We start from the raw sequence: 6,000 nt of genomic DNA, 5'->3' as shown, positions 1-6,000 counted from the left end.
TAACAGCACCATAAAAGTTGGTTTTCCTAGGGAACAACCCAACGTAAGCAGGTGATTGTCCTCCACATGGAGATTCAGGAATCCAGGCTCCTTCCATTACCCCAAGTTCTGGGAGTCCTCGGCTTCAAGACATTGCAGAGTGGGGAGGAGTGGGTGGAAAGAGAGTAGAGAAGCCCCATCACCTTTTTGAAAGTGACAACCCAGAAGTGACACACATCCCTCCCACTTACATTTGAAGGGTGAAAACTAGTATGTAGTCAACTTGGATATGATGGGGGCTGGGAAAGAGGACCCCTCACCAGCCAAGGCCCTCCTGATGATAACTCTATGCTCTGGGAGGGGATCATGAGACGTTTTAGAGAGTGAGCAATGTTTGTCACCAACAAAGTCAAATCAAGATGTAGAGGGAGTATGGAGAACGGGTGTCAGGAGAGATGCCTTGGCTGCAGTGGGTCCCAGGACAGAGAGTGACACAAACGATTCACAGCTGGCCATGAATGTGGACAGGAGCAGCTAGGATGCTGGCCATTTCCCTAGCACCCAAGCACACTACTCCCATTTGTCTTTTAGGGTAGACCTCGTGGACTCACACCAGGGCACAGAGGAGGTAGGAGTGCTGAGGATACAATTAAAGAATAAAGAGAGCTATTTTGGTTAAAACTCTGTCGGGAGGCACAAGCCGTCCTGCAGTGGGCCCCTGATAATAGGGTAAAGTTCAAAGGGCAGAGAACACCGTCTTCCCTTATTCCACCAGAGCCTTCAGAAACACACCCACACCAGCTCTAGGGGATCTGCGGCTCTGCCCATCAGTGTCTGAGAACATCTAGGGCACCTGTGGAGCTCCGCAGAGCCCAGCAGTTTCACGTCTGTCCTCTAGCACACATGAGGCTCCATCTGGGCCGGGGATAAAGGTCTTCACAAGAAGCTGAATCCTCCATGAGTGGATGGAAGCATGTGTTTATAACATTGAAGGTATTGTTGTTTATAAGATCCCATTTTGACTCTCAGGGGTGAGGCCTTGGGAAAGTCAGTTTAAATATAACACAAGGCATTGACCTTCTAAAGTGCTAACCTTCAGAAAACAAAGGGTTCTGTCTGTGAGTCTTTGCAAATTAAGCACAAAGGAAAGGGATATACTCTAAAACACAAAGTAAATGATTTGAAAATTGTCTCTGGTGATGTTAGAAATTCTAAATGTCAAAAAAATGCATGTACCTGACATGACTTCACCTGTACTAGAGACAAATACGTTCAGTAAACATATGGTAGATAATGGAGTCATATTTTCCACTGTCAGAGACAGAAGTTACAAGCAAGCAAAGAAGGGATGCTAGCATGAAACTTTTGGTTTTGCACTGGAAACAGAGGTATCAAAATAAATTCGTGTCTGTTGGATTTTTATAGATGGACAGAAGATAAGTAGATGGTAGATAGATGACAGACAGACAGACAAAAAGAGACAGAGAGATATACATATGAGTACATATAAATTTATAGCTTCCTAACTATGCCCACTGAGAGGGTCTGGCAGTAATGACATCTTTCAGGAAATACACACACCTAACACCCAGATCTTGGTTTCTAAATACCATTCCTCAAAAGGGAACCAGGACTCCTTGGAAGCATGGTTGATTCCAGGTCTGGTAAAGGGAATACAAGATCGGCCTGGGACATGCTAAGGTGCCAGAAAATAAGGAAGTGCCCCCAATCCCACCCAAAAAGTGAAATGTGTAAAAGAACACAGGAGCTAACCCGAAAGCACTTCCAATGACAAAAGCTGAAACAATTTGAGCAACCAAATAAATATTATAGTATTTGATTATAAGTATAAATAAATATACTATTATATACTATATTAAGATGTAGTCCATACTAATATAAATGATTGAATCAGCAAATAAATGAGAAGGGACAACCCTTCTTTACTAAAGAACCCAATTATTAAATGTAGAAGAAATGGGGAAAATAGAAAATGACTATTAGAACACTACCGTTAATAATTGCTACAGGCAAGATCTACTGATGAATGCTAAAATTAGTCTGTGCAAGTTTAAGGAGAAACAGGATATTTATGCATTTTCAAAGTATCTATCCCAAACTTTTACTAATTACCAAGGGAAAAATAGTAACATTGCAATGGAGAAAGGCTGGCAAACCAATACCACTTAACATGAAGATCATGGTTAACATCAGTGTTATGCCCCTTCTGACCTGAGGCTCTGAGAACAGCAGTCACATCTGGGCAATTCTTCCCGAAAAGCCATATTCTCAGTGTAACTGTGGAAAACATCTGACAAACCCACACCAAGGGACAATCTTCCAAACATCTGACCTGCTCTCTTCCTAAGTGTCAAGGTTGTGAAAGACAAGGAAAGACCAAGGAACTGCCACAAATCGAAGGAGACTAAGGAGACAACCAATGCAATGTGCCGTCCTGGAACAGATCCTGGAACAGAAAAAGAATTTCAGTAGAAAATTGGTGAAATCAGAATAAAGCCGGTAGTTCAGTCCTATTTAAAAAATACATGTAAGGAGTTGGATCAAAATGGCCTAAATGAATGTTATCATTTAAAAATGATATATTTGTAAAAAAAGAAAAATGATGTATCTGTGTGACTAAATTTACAAATGAAAACCTGTTGGAAGACATGAGGAGAATGGGGACATGTGGTCTGTGTTAGGGCACCTGTGGTGACGAGCTAAGGGATGCCTGGAACAAAAAGGGCGGGGCCCTTGGGCTTCCTAAGAGCAGGTGGTTGGTGACCACTTTCTGGGTCATGGGCACGTCACAGTACTGCCTTATTTTAAACCACAGCAGTCTTGTGAGGGGAGGGTTTTTGTTTTTGTTTTGTTTTTAAATAAATAATTCCAATTGACAAATGAGGAAACTGAGTCTGAGGAAGGGAGTTGTTCAAGATATGGTGGCTATAATTTGTTGAATACCACCCATAGGTAAATCTTTAAGTATTATTTCTTCGAATTCTGGCAAAAAAAAAAAAAATGGTAGGTACAATTATTGTCCCCATTTTAAATACGGAGAGGCTGAAGCTAGGAGGGAGAAATGGAGTTAGCTGAGGCCCTAGGTCCAGGAAGGACGGCACAGGGAGGCTGTGCCCCTCCTAGGGACTCTGTACCCCGCTCTGTCCCCCACACCCAGCCCAGCACTCACCTGGGGCGTCAAACTGAAATATAAACTACATCAATTCAGTCCACAGCCTCTGGACATCCTTCCCTTGGAAGGAGACAGAGAGGCAGAGACAGAGAAAGACAAAGACAGAGAGATGAGAGAGAGACAGAGAGTGTCCAGAGACGGCAAGACCGCCTTTGAGTACAACTTTGACTAATGAACTCTGGGTCTGGGTTCTCAGAAGCAGATCATCGCTGACGAAAGGACAGAATCCGATAAACCCCCCCGCTGTGCCAGATTTGAGGCTGATCTATGGGGAATGACATTGATGTTGCCATGGAAACCAGTCTTTTCCCCTCAATCGTTCAGGAGCACTATTTTTCTAAAGAGGCGGTGGTGTGTGCTTCTTGGAAAAATGATCAGGGATTTATTTTCTTCTTCTTTCTCTTCCTCCACATGACTCCCCAGTCAGTTAGAACCCCATGTCAGGGTGAGGGGAGCAGAAGAAATTGATCAACAGCAGTTTCGGCAGGTAGTTTTTCGATTTTCCAAGAAGAATGTACATCTCTCTAAAGACCCCCGGGCCTGATTGACTGCTGGGATTGCCACCACGGCCTCTCCCCGAGGTGCAGCAATGGTCTCTTCAGGCCTCAGCCTCCCCTCCCCCCAGCCTGGCTGGGGAGCCGCAGGGCAGGCAGCAGCTGCAACCTGGGCGTGTCATCTCTGCATCCAGCTCTGGTTTGGAGGGGACCTCCCAGAGCCTGTGTGAGGAGCAGCCCTGGGCCTGTCTCCTCCACACTTCTGTCATGCTGGTCCCCTTACCTGGGAGTGCGGTCTGCTTTGTGGCATCTTCTCTCCACCCTCCTGAATTCCCTCCATCAAAAACACAAGCCGTCCTTCAAGGTCCAGTTCTAAAGCTCGTTCCTCCATGGACCCGTGGCTCACAGCCACCCTGTCACGCCCTCCCCTCCACCTCTCCTGCACACTTTCTGTCTGTCTTCTCTCCCCGTCATCTGAAAGCCTCTCAAGAGAGCGGTCCCCCGTGTCGGTGAGTAGGTTAAAAAGCGTGCAAAAGCCAAAAGACTGAGCTTTTCCCATGAACCAAGGTGCTGTTTATGTCATGATTTCCCCCTGACTCTCCTTCAGCCAGCGGTGCCCCTGCAAAACCCCATTCCCCCCAAACCAGAGCAGTTTTCCCTGACCAAACCCTCTCTGGTTAAACTCTTCTAAGACTAATCACCCACTCCTTGGGTCTTATGAGAAGAGTTAGTATCCTTTTTTTTTTTTTTTTTTTTTTTTTTTTTTCTGCTGAGAAAGGTATGACCCCACCAAACATAGCATACGGCCAGGGGGTTGCCCCTAAAAACAGAAGTATCTGTCACCCAACACCTAGTCCCCATCGTCTCCCTCCTTTCCAGTCACATACCCATAGCCTGTTCCTTCCACAGAAAAGATGGCTTTGGTTTATTTTTTGAGGCAATGGAGTGGCAAATCCATTTATGACAGAATGTTTGAACATGTGTTCATTAAGTCTTTAGTTGACTTTGTGTAATTGAAAAAAATAGTGGGTGTTTACACGTTGGCCATATGGATCAGCCTGCCTCCACGAGCGGGCTGCCCGCCCAGATCCCTGCCCTGGCTTCACCCTGCCCTGAAGAGAGACTGAATTCCAGGGCTCTGTGGGTGCGGGTAAGATCGTCTCACACCAGCACTCAGCAGCATGGGCTGCCCCAAAGGGCAGGAGTCCTGCTAGCTTCCTTCTTCCCACCAGGCGTGCATGAATGGCCCCAGTCCTCAGTGTAGCAATGAACTTGGAGCCTCAGCCTCCAGCTCTGCCCAGAGTCAATCCCAGCCTTTCCCTCAAACATCCTGTCATCTGGGTTTGAGAAGCGCTGTAAACGCAAACCATAAGCTACCAAGCAAAATGCAGGGGTAAGCGGTTACTGCTGAATGGCTCTGTGGTTAGAACACTAGTCCTAAAACCTGTGGGTCGGGAGCGTGGCTCAGCCACTTCCCAACCACGTGACCTTGGGCAGGCGGCCACACTGCTCCGTGCCTCCGTTCCTCCATGCCAAAGTGGGGGTGAGGATGACAGTGTGCCGACAGTGACATTGATGATGAGGGTGCTTACGTCATGGAGCTGATGGAGGGTTATATGACCCATGTAGTACCTGGCACAGAGCAAGGGGTATTCACATGTTTGCTATTCTTTTTTGGGCCGGGTTGAGGAGGGGGGTGGTCACGGGGGATCCAAATCACAATCCCAAGATCAAGAGTTGCATGCTCTACCAACTGAGCCAGCTGGGCGTCCCGCATGTTTGCTATTCTTAATATTAACCATTGATACTGAGTTTTGGCTGAGAGTGAACTAGTTTGCTTTTATGGTAACAATGACTTGACTTTTGGGGGGAATGAACTATAACCATGACAAGGTGGCTCAGGGTCTTAGAGAAGAAGGCTGGGGGGTGGGCGGGGCAAAGGAACTTCCAAAGGACCTTCCCAAAGGACCTGGGTCCAAATCCCAGCTCATCTGCTATGGCCCTAGGGCACCTCTCCATCCCTCTGGGCCTCAGTCTCCTTATCTGTGAAATGGGAGTCAATAATGACCCCCTACCATGGTTATAATAAACCTCAAATCTACTTGTGAAGAGGACCCCACTGATGACTCATCACCTTCCTCCTCAAGCTATTGGCTAACAGCCAATTTTGTCACACCGGTGGCATCCTCAGACTCTTCTTTTGCCAGCATCTGTGTCCATGTCCAACTCCATCTCCAGATGTAGGGTGGTGACTATGCCTTGTTCATCACTGAATGCTCCGTGCCCAGCACAGCCTGGCGCTCCATGGGTGCTCAGCAGATACTCAGGGGGACA

Source organism: Mustela lutreola, chromosome 5 (genome assembly GCF_030435805.1).
Source record: "Mustela lutreola isolate mMusLut2 chromosome 5, mMusLut2.pri, whole genome shotgun sequence".
In the NCBI taxonomy this organism is placed as follows: Eukaryota; Metazoa; Chordata; class Mammalia; order Carnivora; family Mustelidae; genus Mustela; species Mustela lutreola.
The sequence above is the reverse complement of the archived record's forward strand: the minus strand, read 5'-3'. Positions refer to the sequence as shown.